The sequence below is a fragment of the Thermobia domestica genome, chromosome 2, assembly GCF_964235325.1.
Source record: "Thermobia domestica chromosome 2, izTheDome1.hap1.1, whole genome shotgun sequence".
Lineage (NCBI taxonomy): Eukaryota > Metazoa > Arthropoda > Insecta > Zygentoma > Lepismatidae > Thermobia > Thermobia domestica.
This window is the reverse complement of record NC_137455.1, coordinates 21,635,713-21,649,085: the sequence shown is the minus strand read 5'-3', so window position 1 is coordinate 21,649,085 and position 13,373 is coordinate 21,635,713.

Below are 13,373 nucleotides of genomic sequence, written 5' to 3'. Positions count from 1 at the left end.
TAACACAATATTACTTAATACAGTATTTTATTTGCGTTCTGATTACTGTTCACCAACGATGACCAATTTAGTTAAATGATATTTTTGCAATTCACTTAGTCCTTTGCAATACTTCTGCGTTTACAGAGCAGCACCACATTTCTGATTTCCCACATGAACATTCTCTATAGTCCGTATCACCCGAATTTTCGTGTAGCATCAGCGAATAAGCTCGCAGTGCGCTGTTGCTAAACCTTCAGGGAGGAGCATACCAGAGATGGAGTGGGTCATTGGGTCGGTGGGTCAACAGCATGTGACCCACTGTGACCCACCACCCACCGTGACCCACTGCGACCCACCACCTGCCGTGACCCACTGCGACCCACCACCCACCATGACCCACTGCGACCCACCGACGCAGTATGATCTACCGACCCTCTCTGATCACTGCATTGTAGACAGTATCTTCTGAAGACTGGTAAATTTGTCTCCGTTTTACTTCCAAGACCTTCATTTCCCTTCCTTTTCCACTTGTTTCTGTCTACTTACCTGAGGTGAGTATATCTAACCAAGTGAAAAAAGAAATTCAGGACTTTTGGATATTGATATTTTTAATTGTAATAATAGCAATAGGACTTATACTACTACTTGGCATTCGAGATCTGTGAGTTTTTAGAGGAGCTAACTACTGGAAAAAATACATTTTTGACTCACTGTAATATATAAATTATTATATAAAAAATTGAATGTAACTATGTGCGCCTGATCATCACGGTCAAATTGCAAAGTCAAATGAAATTACTTTTGTATATAGTTAGGCCTTAATCCAAACTGGGATGTTATATTGCTTTTATTATAATGCATAATATCCTAAGGAGATAGAGAGGATCCGAATTTTTGCGAAAAAAAATGAGTATCTCGCAAACCGTTAAATTTACGGAGCTGAAATTCAGTGTATTAACTCTTTATTGAAAATAAACAGAATGCGTCCTAGCATTTTTTAAAAGTCTCCTTTATGTGTGTGTGGGGGGGGGGGGAGGGGGCACTTTCTATATATGGAAAATTGGTAGTGAGTTGGTTTGTAAAAATGATCGAAAATGATCGATGTTATTTAAGAAAAAAAATCAGAAACAAAAAATACAGTGCTTGGCTTCATATATCCATTGCTTTCTACTATAATAATTGCTGAAGCTTATGTTTATTATATGGAGCGCTTACAGCACAGGGCAATCAACCCAAAAACGTGTGACTAAAATAGGCATAAAATTTGTACTGTAAGCTTAATTACACGGAAATTTTAAGTTTGGATTGTACGCATAATTATATGGAAAATTTTACACTTTTTTCCCTTTACGTTGGTCTACTTACCTTGATTTGGAATTTTCAAATTTCATCCTTTATTCCACTGAAAAGTATTGATAATTCAACGAGGAAATAATTATACTATGATAATTTAATTTAAATTCATCGTAATTTGGCCCATGGCAAACAGCATTGTGGTAATTAAAGGGGAAGAAGGAGGGAAATTCCCATTCACCTCTGAACACTTTGCAGGAACCTCGTTCCCTTTCGCTTTCTAGACGGGGGAGGGAACTTGGTAATGGCATCAAACCTTCATGTGTAATTACAAAAATTAAATTTATAAACAAATAAGAAATCATCAGTTTATCAGGCTTTAATTGATAATTTATTCACAAGATTCCCTATCAAAGGCGTGGTAGATGAAGTTTCTGTTCTCCATGAGTCGACATTGCCAACTGACATGGTCGATATGGAAAAGATGTATGGTGATAGAGAGATTATACTTCTTGCTGAGTATTTCAAAACTGACTAAGAAAAATCGTTATCAGACTTAAGTCTAACAAGCAGATTATCGATGAGAAGTTGCAGAAATCGGGTAGAAATATTATCAATTTCCACGACAGAGTGCGAAGGGGATTTCCCCCTTATGAATTTACAGATGACTGATATTAGAGATAGACTAAGTGCTCAAATATTGTCTAACTTGTTGTTCATCAATGTTAATGGCCCACCGCTAGACAAGCTCAAAGTACACGAGCTAGTTATTTCTTGGCTGAAGGATGGACATCATTCCGCTGCGGATGCTTTACCACGAAAAAGTTACCAACAGGAAATAAACCCGATTTCAGATTTGTTTTAAGGTGGAAAATTACGAGTTATAGAAAATGTATACTTGTATTAGTAATGGCTTATTTGTGTTATTCAACTTTGTACCTATTTTTTGGTAAGTTTCTTCTATGCTTTAAGTAAACTACTTTGAATAAATATTCATAATAATTGCAATTATGCATATTTGTAACTTAAATTTAACGTGGTGTTTTAGTGATTACACAAATTACAATTATGAGCATACTTTATGGAGATGCTCTCACATAGGGTACCCGGGCACCTTTATAAACTATGAAAAACTGATTTTTCAAGTTTTTTGTGAGAAAAATACTGTGAACTGAGAAACCATAACCTTTTTCATATTGTACAGGGGTATTTTCCTGCGAATAGAAGTTCCTTTTGGAATGCGTTCAGAAATTAACACTTGCAAGAATACTCTCTTAGTACAAGTATATTTTAGGCACACACTAATTTCCCCCCACCTCGAACTGTTTCAATTTCCTCACTGAAAAACACTTTACAATTTTATATTATAAAGGTCAGATCCACCGTTATTCTAAGAGTGATGCTTGAGCGATTGATTAGAAATTCAAACTCCGATTAGTGACAATTTAACAGTCTTGTTTTACTTCAAGTGTAAACTCTTTAGTCAGTACAGAAGAAGCCGTGGATCGTGTTCAGAGTTGATGACGATGGATTTTGGTTAGTCAGAATAGGTCATAGTGGATGAGAGTGGTTCATGGTGGGTGGTGGATCACGGTGGGTCACAGTGGGTCACGGTGGGTGGTGGGTCAGAGTGGGTCACCGTGGGTCGTGGGTCATGGTGGGTGGTGGGTCAGAGTGGGTCACGTTGGGTGGTGGGTCAGTGGGTCGTGGGTCACGGTGGGTGGTGGGTCAGTGGGTCGTGGGTCAAGTTTTCATTGACCCACGCCAACTCTGGAGCACACTGCGAGCTTATTGGCTGATGGCACACACCAATTCGGGTGACGCGGACTATAGTTGTACATTTCAGATAATTACATGGTTTAGTTAAATCCTACAAAAAAAAAAAAAATATTTTAGCGCTTTGTAGGCATTGCTCACTTCAAGAACAACTTTAGGGGGTCCACACATTCCCAGCATCCATTCAAGTAATGTACTTGCATTTGCGTATGGGGAAAAAGGGTGATGTGTTCGTAGAACGGACATTTTCAAACGGTTGTCTTTCTATGCTCATTTAGTCATAAAGTCTCAGCTCATCATATGTCTTACAACTCGTACCTTTCTTTAGCAACTGAACAAGATATTCTCCAGCAGGCTTGCTTTTGACACTTCTACAGATTGTAATTCCGAAGTCTTATAAATATGCTCTAGAGCTGCAATCTAAAGCTGATTTTCTTCGTTAAATTTGTTAGTAATGATAGCCCCAGAGAATATGTGAACACGGGAAAACAGAACAATGTTTCTGCCCTATAAAGCTTACTATGTGATGAAAAGGAACCATTCTTGTCGTGTTTTCAACACCAGCACGAATCCAAATTTTCTTTGTACGTATCTTTCTGAGCTTCCCAAAACGAAATAAAGCACTATTACGTAGGTGTCAAATGTGACAAACCCAACTTACCAAATCCCATCTTTTGCTGTCATGTTATGTGTGAATCGTCATTCTAAAATCAGTTTGTTCTACAATTTCAGTTCCGGGAGTTGTACAGGCACATCATTACGAACGGACTTACAGCGGAGAATCAATTCTTCTTCTGATCCTGTGAAAGCACTGCATTTGTAAAGTTGGGTAACGAGGTACTGTTTCTTGAACACTCTTAGTTGTGTATTTTTTTCATTATTAACTTATTTCTCGATGTGAAACACAATCTTTTGGTTTGAATCGACAACACTATATCAACTATTTTTGTTAGCTACATAACACAATGTGTTTGTTGGCTTAGTCGTTCTGAGTCACTTGGAGAAAATGTATGGTATCTTAAATACTTGGTCTATCCAGTAGGCATGACATGCAATGATAGTCGTGACAGACAGGTAAGTGGCAGAACCATCAGAAAACCTTTTACGATCTTTAGACAAGATTTTCCTTGGACAATTTATTACATCGTAGATGAAACAAGTATTTCTATCTACGATATAATTAGGAGGTTGAAAACCTGGAATTCTATGGTTGTTTTATCTAACTATATATGTAGCCTTAACAAGGAGTCCATGATCATCTAATAGCCTAGAATTATCTGTTAGGTCAGAACTAAAACAAATACTGAAAATAATAACCACGAACTTCAGCTATGTGAACGATTTTCCTATCCAATGTCCGTAAAAATGTAGCAGATCACAGTAGCACAATGGAGTGTTTCGGTCAAAACATTGGCAAAACTCTCCGAAATCAAAAATTCTAATTGACAATAAATTAAATTTTCTTAAGTTTTAGGTGAATAACCCTGTTAACATGTGACAACCATCCTTTTATAATTCATACCAGTAGAAAAGCTGTTAGAGTAACCAGCGCTATAACTTAGATTTTTTCTGGGGAGCAAGCATTAATATGCGTATTTGGAGCCCCTGGAAAAACATGTTTTTTTTTTCTAATTCTTGGGCCTCGTCTTTCTATCTTTCTCTTACTCTATATGGACCCCCGGAGCCTGTAGACCCTGCCGCATGGCAAAGTCTGTGGGGCCGTTAGTTACGCCTCTGGGCCCGTTCCATACATGACAAAATAATTAAGGAATAAATACGAATAAATACTATTTCTAGAGTCCATACGAATAAATATCATTTCTAGAGTCCCTAATAGTAGACATTTTTTTCTGAAGTGGGCCCATCACTCATTTTTGTTTTATTCACCTTTTGTGTTCTACTTTGTTTATGTAATATAGTGAAACTGTTTGATGCTTCATTTATAATTTCATGTTCGTATCATATATGGAGTAAAAAAAAAAATGTTTTAAAATGGGCCCCCTTCGAACGGCGGGAACTTTCCTGGGAGCAGCTGTCCCCTTCCCCCTCGCCCACAGGCTACAGCCCTGATGGCAGCCTAGTAGTGATAGGCAGGCCCGTATCCAGGGGGGGTCTAGGGGGGGCCGGGCCCCCCTAAATTTTGGCTGGCCCTCAAAAATTTTCACGGTAGGCTTCCAAATGAACTATAATATGGTAATATGGTTGGATCGGGCCCCCCCTAACTTCAGCCGGCCCCCCCCCCCTAAATTTTTGGGCTGGCTACGGGCCTGGTGATAGGCCTAAGGAAAAATAAAAATATGAATGACAAACAATTACATATGAATGAGCAGCTTTTGTAAAAACACTTGACTTCACACAGCGCCGACGATTAACCGTATTCCCGTATTCTTTGTTTATCGCTAGCGCTAGGACAAAATGTAAAAAGCTTCTAGGGACCGCGTTTGAATTTTTGACGTTCGGATTACCGACGTCCTACTGTATTCGAAGTAAATATTTATATATTTTTCTGTTAGTAATATTCTCAAAATTCTATTTTATTTAGACATATTTAATTTATTAATAGTGTTTTAATCAGATTCCATAAGCTATAGTACCATTAACAAAATACTGGCCTAGAAATATTTCCCACATCCAATGGATCTACTTTTTTTTTTTAAATAGTAGTATTTTGCTTTAAACATGGCATTATTAGGTAAACATGTGACATGTTTTCTTTACAGAAATAAAATAAAATGTTAAAACATTAGAATGTCCTGTACGTTCTCTTGATAAGAAGATAATTATATGGATTTTTTTTTAAATCACCCATCGTCCAGGGAGAATATCAGTGAGCTAGAGATGAATTGAGATGTTTCAAATCGAAGTACAAAGAACTATGGAACACTGAAATTTATATATAGGGTGTTACAAAAAAAAACACCGACAACGTTTGGGAGGCGATTCCTGACACCACGATAAGACAAAAAGTATAGACCAACCTGGGTGCACAAATACTTCCTTTCGGAGTGATAGGCTGCCGAAAACATAAAAAAATGAACTTTAAAGATCCATAGCTCCAATACTATGGAACCTACAATAGTCGGGTCAAGACTTTATTTAGGAATTAGTATGTGTCCTATCCAAGTATCCAAGTTTGAGAATCCTGCGGTACTTCCACAACAACTTTTATAGAGGTAGTTGGTGAGTACTTCAAATTATATGCCCGTAACCAAATTTCTAGATCTGTGAATACATTAGGATTCAGAAACATGGACTTTTGGATAGGGCACTTATTATTTCCTATCAAATCTTGACTCGACTATGTTAGGTCACAATGTTTTGCAGCTATGGACCTTTAGAGTTCATTTTTTCATGTTTTCGGCAGCCTATAACTTCGAGAGGAAGCATTTGGGCACCCTGGTTGGTCTATACTTTTTGTCTTTCTTGTTTTCAGGAATCACCTCTCAAAGTTGTCGATGTTGTTTTGAAACACCCTATATATATATATATATATATATATATATATATATATATATATATATATATATATATATATATATATATATATATATATATATACTGTACGTGTGATTGGGAAGTTTTAAGACAGTTGGCAACAGTGTTCAGGAGGAGTAGATATAATCGCCCGTTAGCATGCAAGCGATGGCTTGGTGTGTCCTTGAGACATGTTGAAACTGCACCAAGATATCTTCCAATTTTGCATTCATTTTGCGGATTTTTAAGTGCGCAAAATGGATGAAAAATTGGAGCAATGAGTTTGTGTGAAATATTGTTTTAAAACTGGGAAATCTGCTTCGGAGACTCGAACTGGGAAATCTGAAATTTTGTTTTAAAACTGCGAAATCTGCTTCGAACTCTTAAAAACAGCTTTTTGAGACAAATGTCTGAGCCGGTCAAACGTGTTTATCTGGTTTCACAGATTCAAAGATGGCCGCGAGTCAGTAGAGGATGACCCCCAGTCTGGCTGGCCTTCAACATCAAAAACTAACGAAAACATTGTGAAAGTTGGCGATTTAGTGCGCTCGAACCGTAAATTTACAATCAGGGAGATTGCTGAAGACCTGAATTTAAGTTTCTGTGCGGTTCAGTCAATCGTAACTGATGATTTGAACATGCGTCAAGTGTCCGCGTATTTCATTCCAAAAGTGTTGTCACACGAGCAGAAACAACACAGACTTGAAGTGTCCCAAGAACTGTTTAATCGAACCGAAATGGACTCAGATTTCTTGAATAGGGTAATAACAGGTGATGAATCATGGGTTTATGGGTATGACCCAGAAACAAAGGCCCAATATTCTTAGTGGAAGACCCCAGATTCACCAAGACCAAAGAAAGCACGACAAAGTCGGTCGAATTTGACAACAATTTTGGTGGTTTTGTTTTTCGATTCTAAGGGTATCGTGCATCATGAATTTGCCCCTAGGAGGCAGACAGTCAACCAGGAATATTACAAATGTGTCCTTCAGCGTCTGCGCGAAAATGTGCGGCGGAAAAGGCCTGCTCTCTGGAAACAAAAGAATTGGATTTTCCACCACGACAATGCACCAGAGCATTGTGCGTACTCGATCCAGGAATTTTTGGCCAAATTCAACATTCCTGTGCTTCCGCAACTCCCGTATTTCCTAGATTTTGCCCCGGCCGACTTCTATCTCTTTCCTAAATTAAAATTGTAATTGAAAGGGAAGAGATTTGACTCAAATGAGGACATTCAAGCTATATGGAGAGAGTGCTTCACACCATCACGGAAAATAATTTTCAGGAATGCTTCCAGAAGTGGAAACACCGTTGGAATATGTGTGTTTATTCACCAGAGAACTACCTTGAAGGAGATCCATTACAATAACCTGTAAGTACTGCCATTTTTAATTTACAAGCCCAGTCTTAAAAACTTTCCAATCACACCTCGTATACATATATATATTTGTATGTATGTATAAAGAATGATTTCTCTAAAGCAACGATAATAGGCTATCTGGTTATGTAAATTTAACGACGCGGCTGAAAAGTAAAGTGGATCGAGCGCTTAAGTAATTTGAAGAATCCAATTACCACAGCAAATGGCAAAAAAGCCAGACTTATGTAAGCAGATACCTGAGACAACGTTGACATATGCTGCACAAATGAGTTTAATGATTCCCAGAAGAAAAAACGAAGCACCAGTAATAGTTTAAAAAAAGACTGTCAGAATCTGTTGGGAGTGAACCAAAAGAATATAAGTCTATGATTGGAGCAGAATGCAAACGGAGAAACACCCAACCATCGCCTGTAATTGAAGCTTTATTAATTTTCGTGGAAGCTGGCTTATCCCGAAGACACTACAATATAACAGCAGCGGAAAGCTCTGTCTATGTTAATCGTTGCTACAGAAAACTAGAGCCAGATCTGATTCTGAGAAGCAGCTGTATAGAAAGAAATAAAAGTATATTCAACCAGCATTTAAGGAGGAGATATCGCTATTGGCTAACATACAGGAAAGTGGATTTGGGAACACAAATAACGACAATATACCGCGCCGTTTCTCCGATCCTCAGACAGTGGTAACAATAAAAAGAGTGGATATATCTCTCATAAATGAAATAAAATGAAATTTCTATAATAACATTCTACGATTATACACCGAGTCTACTGAAGGCCCGATTATGATAAGAATGAATGAAATAGTGGAATAACAGAAATAGAATGAAACAGGAGAAACCCCTCACACGGTATTTCTTTACCATAAAGTTCCCTTGGCGCGAGGGGAGATCCAACTAGGGTTCCTATACACCAGAGATCAGCATTTGACCATTGAGTACCGCGGCCCATACATAGATGTCATAAACTGATTAAAAATTCTACTATTAAGTACGCTTAGAATAAGTACCAAAAAAAAAAAATCTTTCAATCTTCTGCAAATAAACTGAAAAGCTTTAATACTTTTAGATTAGCACCGAATGGTACCTGCTGTTCACAAAAGCTTTAATACTTTATGATTAAGCACCGAATGGCATCTGCTGTTCATAAAAACTTTAATACTTTATGATTAACACCAAATGGCACCTGCTGTTCATAAAATCTTGAATCATGGTCCATCAACTATTAAACATATGTTATTACTAATTTGGTTGCTTTCTGAGGGAACAGACGAAGCTTATAACAGATACCTTCGACAGCACTGACAGGACTTCGAGAGAAAGTTTTCAAGAATCACTTGCAACTTAAATGTGCTAAACAGGTTGTTGCTTAACTCTCATGCAAATGAGTTATTCGCAGTAGCAAGAAACTGCAATCCAGATGCTATAAGAGGAATCGTTTCTAACTTCTGATGAAGATAATTGGTATACGTACAACTGTAAGAATGAATTATTATACTGTAGAATACATTTTTTATACTGCTATACTCTAGAATACAATTTTCTAATTGTTCATTTTAAAATTTTCATTGGAGAACAATTTATCCTATACCAACGTTGATGTGTCAAGTTCCAATATTCAAAATATTTCTAAACACATACAATGAACCATTTTAAGATCTTTGTCACCATTGTCAGATCAAATAAATAAATAAATAAATACTTTTGGTCAGCTTTTCCACCAAAATACCTCATTATGCACAGATCGGAAGCATCACAAGGTGAATTATGTCCCAAATACTGTTTGATTTTTCGACGTATCTTTTTGTTCTGTATGTTTAAGAGAACTTTTTTTTCTTTCCAGATATGCAGTGCTTTCTTTATAGTTTCCTTTTCATTTACAGGTTCTCCTTTGATAGAATGAACTATATGATTAATTTTATTTGCGTCTTAAGTCTAACAGAAACTTTATGTTGAATTTTCAAATACGAGCAGCAGTTGGCATTTGCAATGCAATCACAATAAATCTTGTGCAACATAGTCGCTAGATTGCCTAATTCTGAATTAAACATGTACGAACGTGTCTTAAACGGGCAGTATACGAGTAGTGTAGCTGAATGGAAGAATGTGTGTTGATCAATTGACGCAATTTCACAGTTCGAGCAACGCGCAAACATCAAGTTCATGAGCAAATTAAGGGAAATCTGATTCAGACAGTTTGATAGTTTTAAAAACAGTTTAGCATCATCTGATATTTGGCTGTTTCCAAAGCTAAAAATAAGCCTTTTGCGTTTCGCCAAGGTAAAAGAGATTAAAGTCAATAGGACAGCTGAACTTCCAAACATACCAAAACAGAGCTTTTGTCGGAGTTTCTACCAATCGCATTAGCTGTTGAGCAAGTGTGTGTGCGTTCTGAAGGTGATTAAGTGAATATGTAGTTATATAGTGGTAATAAAGAGCTACAACTGAATCTCGGAAATTCTTTAACTGCCCTCGTATGTTGTTATTGAAATTGATTCATGGTAAACATTTGTTACTGCCAGTAATTCATGGAAAATAAGTTCCCATTGCGCAATATTTCTAAGCTATTTCTGATTTGAAAGTCCCATAATACTTCATGTAAACTTCTGTGTTCTCGTGGTCCCGCGTAGCGTAGTCACCAACACTCTCGTCTTTGGTACAAGTGATCTCGGGTTCGATCCCCAGTGAGGACACTCGGTCAGAAAAGTATAACAGCTTCTTCAGCCAAGCCAGCCATCCTGAGTGAGGTTTTTCCAGAGTTTTCCTGATTCACACCTAACATTATGATCCCATGCCGCTTCCTTCCTTTCAGATTTTTTTTCTTCTTCCTGTATTTCCTGGACAGTGTGATCACCGACGGACGCCATTTCTCACACGTGACGCGCTAGCATGCCCATAGGTGCCGAAAAGCCCAGTCTGTGACCTGTTGATTGTTTGGTCTAAGTTCATATTAGTTCCTACAGCAGTGAGTTAGTGATTGAACTTTCTAACGTGTATTCCTTGCAATAACACATTGAATATTTCAGGATGTGTTTGCTTTAACGTTCGCATGTCTTTCAAGTAAAGAGAACTCCAATGTCGGTAGTTAATATGGACTGTAGACCGTCAACCAGAGGTTGTAGTTCTACCAGCCAATTAAGGCCTCGCGACCTGCAATGCAAATCTCATAGTTAGCTCATCAGTCTTGGAAAGAAGTTTTCTACCTGTTGGCTGCTTTCATTCAATTCTCAGAATGAAAAATGAAATTAAATCTTTCAGTTTTACGACCCACGATTATGCCAGCTAGACTAACTCTTTCGGGATCCTGGGTTTTTGCGGTATTTTTTTTTAGACTTTCAGTCAAGCAGCTACTGCATCGTCACTATTTATCCTAGGATTATGGTTCATACCTTATTCCCTTCAGAATAAAGTTGGCTTTCAAATGGTACCACCTGCATATCATAAACCAGGAGAGAGAAAAGTGATGTCAAAGGGAAAATGTTGGGAGGAAAATGTTTTTTCACACTTTGGGTTCCTCTGGAGCAGCCTTGTGTGAACGTAGAGATCTCAGAAAAATCTGACAAATAGTACTTGGTAGACTGAATGTGTGTGCCAAATTTCAAGTTTCTATCTTGAATACTAAGGGCGAGAGAAATTTTATCAAGAATCCCCACAATGCCCCAAATTACCGCATAAGACCATGATCTCAGGTGAAAAATTCCTGAGACATCCATAATTACCCTAGGGTCATGTTTCGCCCATCATTCTCTTCAGAATAGAACTGCCTTTCAGACGTTACGACTCACGTGTCTCCATCATGTATCTAAGGCGAGAAAATCCCGAAGAAAGGGATCTTTTGGTAAAAATATCCATTTTTCAACTCTTTGCCCCTCTGGGTCCCCCCTGTTTTAACGCAGAAATCTGAAAAAAAAATCTGGTAAATACTAATCGGTGGACTGAGTGTTTGTGCAAAATTTCAACCTTCTACGTGCAAAAATAAGCCCAGCAAAAAATAATGAACATAGGCTTAATAAGAGAAAATATATATTTTAAAATTACGACGTCATCACCTCCTATGTCTCGATGCAGGAAGGTGTGAAACCATACGTAAGGTCTTCTGCAATGCCTCTGGACTTGAAAAAACAAAAACAAAAACAAAAAAACGGACGAAAAAGCTCAAATAGAAGAGCTATAACGCAATGTAGCATGAAACACCCGTAAGGTACAAACTGTAACATAGGATTCCCTAAAGGAGACGGTAGTGATGAGATATAAATGAATAGTGGGATGAATAAAGTGGGAGGAAACGGGAGAACCCACAGAAAATCCAAGAACACAGTGTTTGTCCACCACAAAGCCCACTTGGCGCAAACTGGGATCGAACCAGGGATCACACGGACCAACCACTGAGTCACCATGCTCCCTCAGCACACTGCATCAAGAAAAATGCATTCCCGTTTCCTTTTATTTTCTTTACCATCACCACAGAACTGTTATCATACTTCTGATGTAAAACGTATTGATATTTTTCAATCCACATGCATGGCAGCCAAGTTCCGCGAAGAAAATATCATCGGAAATGAAAAACTGACCTGCACTCCCGTAAGCATTTTATTATACACGAACAAGAGTTTTGGATAAAATCGCCGATTTCATGAGTCTGTAAAAACGATTATATTAAGTATAAAAAAAATATAATTTTTTAGAATTTAAGAAGATATCCGAGAGATGTGCTCATATACCAAATCTCAAATTCCTAGCTTCAACCATATTCCAGTACAAGACACCTAAAATATGCAGTTTTTAGGATCACTGATTCACTCACTAAATTGATTAGGTACTGCGCAATGAGATAGAGACTTGAAACTCTGCATAAAGGTACTTTATAATGATTTTAGTATGGAAAAAGTCTGAAATTTAAGGAATGTGTTATGGGAAATTTTTCATGGGCGAAAAACTACCCTTAACCAAGCAGAAATCGGTTCACTCACACACTCACTCATCAAATTGATTAGGTACTTCTCAATGAGATAGAAACGTGACACTCTGCATAAAGATACTTTATAATGGCTTGAGTTCGGAAAATGTTCGAAATTTCGAAAAAATGTTCGAAAATGTTCGAATAAGGAATGTACTATAGGAACTTTTTATGGGCTTAAAACCGTCTATACCCATTAGGTACTTCTTAATGCGATAAAGACATGAAACTCTCCATAAAGGAACCTCATAACGGCTTCAGAATGAAATTTGAAGAATTTGCTATGGGAAATTTTTAATAGTGTCCTTTAGAATGTGTCCTTACAATCAGAAATCGCGCACGAATTCCATTATTCAACACATCATGTGCATAGTGGTAATGTCAATTGTTCGAGTGGTCGAGTGGGCTAAGGGGTTTACATACCGTCGTAAATTTGGTGGTTGGAAACTCAGACAATGAAAGCTTATATTTTTTTCTTTTTTCGGTGAATATTTTTCCTTTATTGCAGTCAT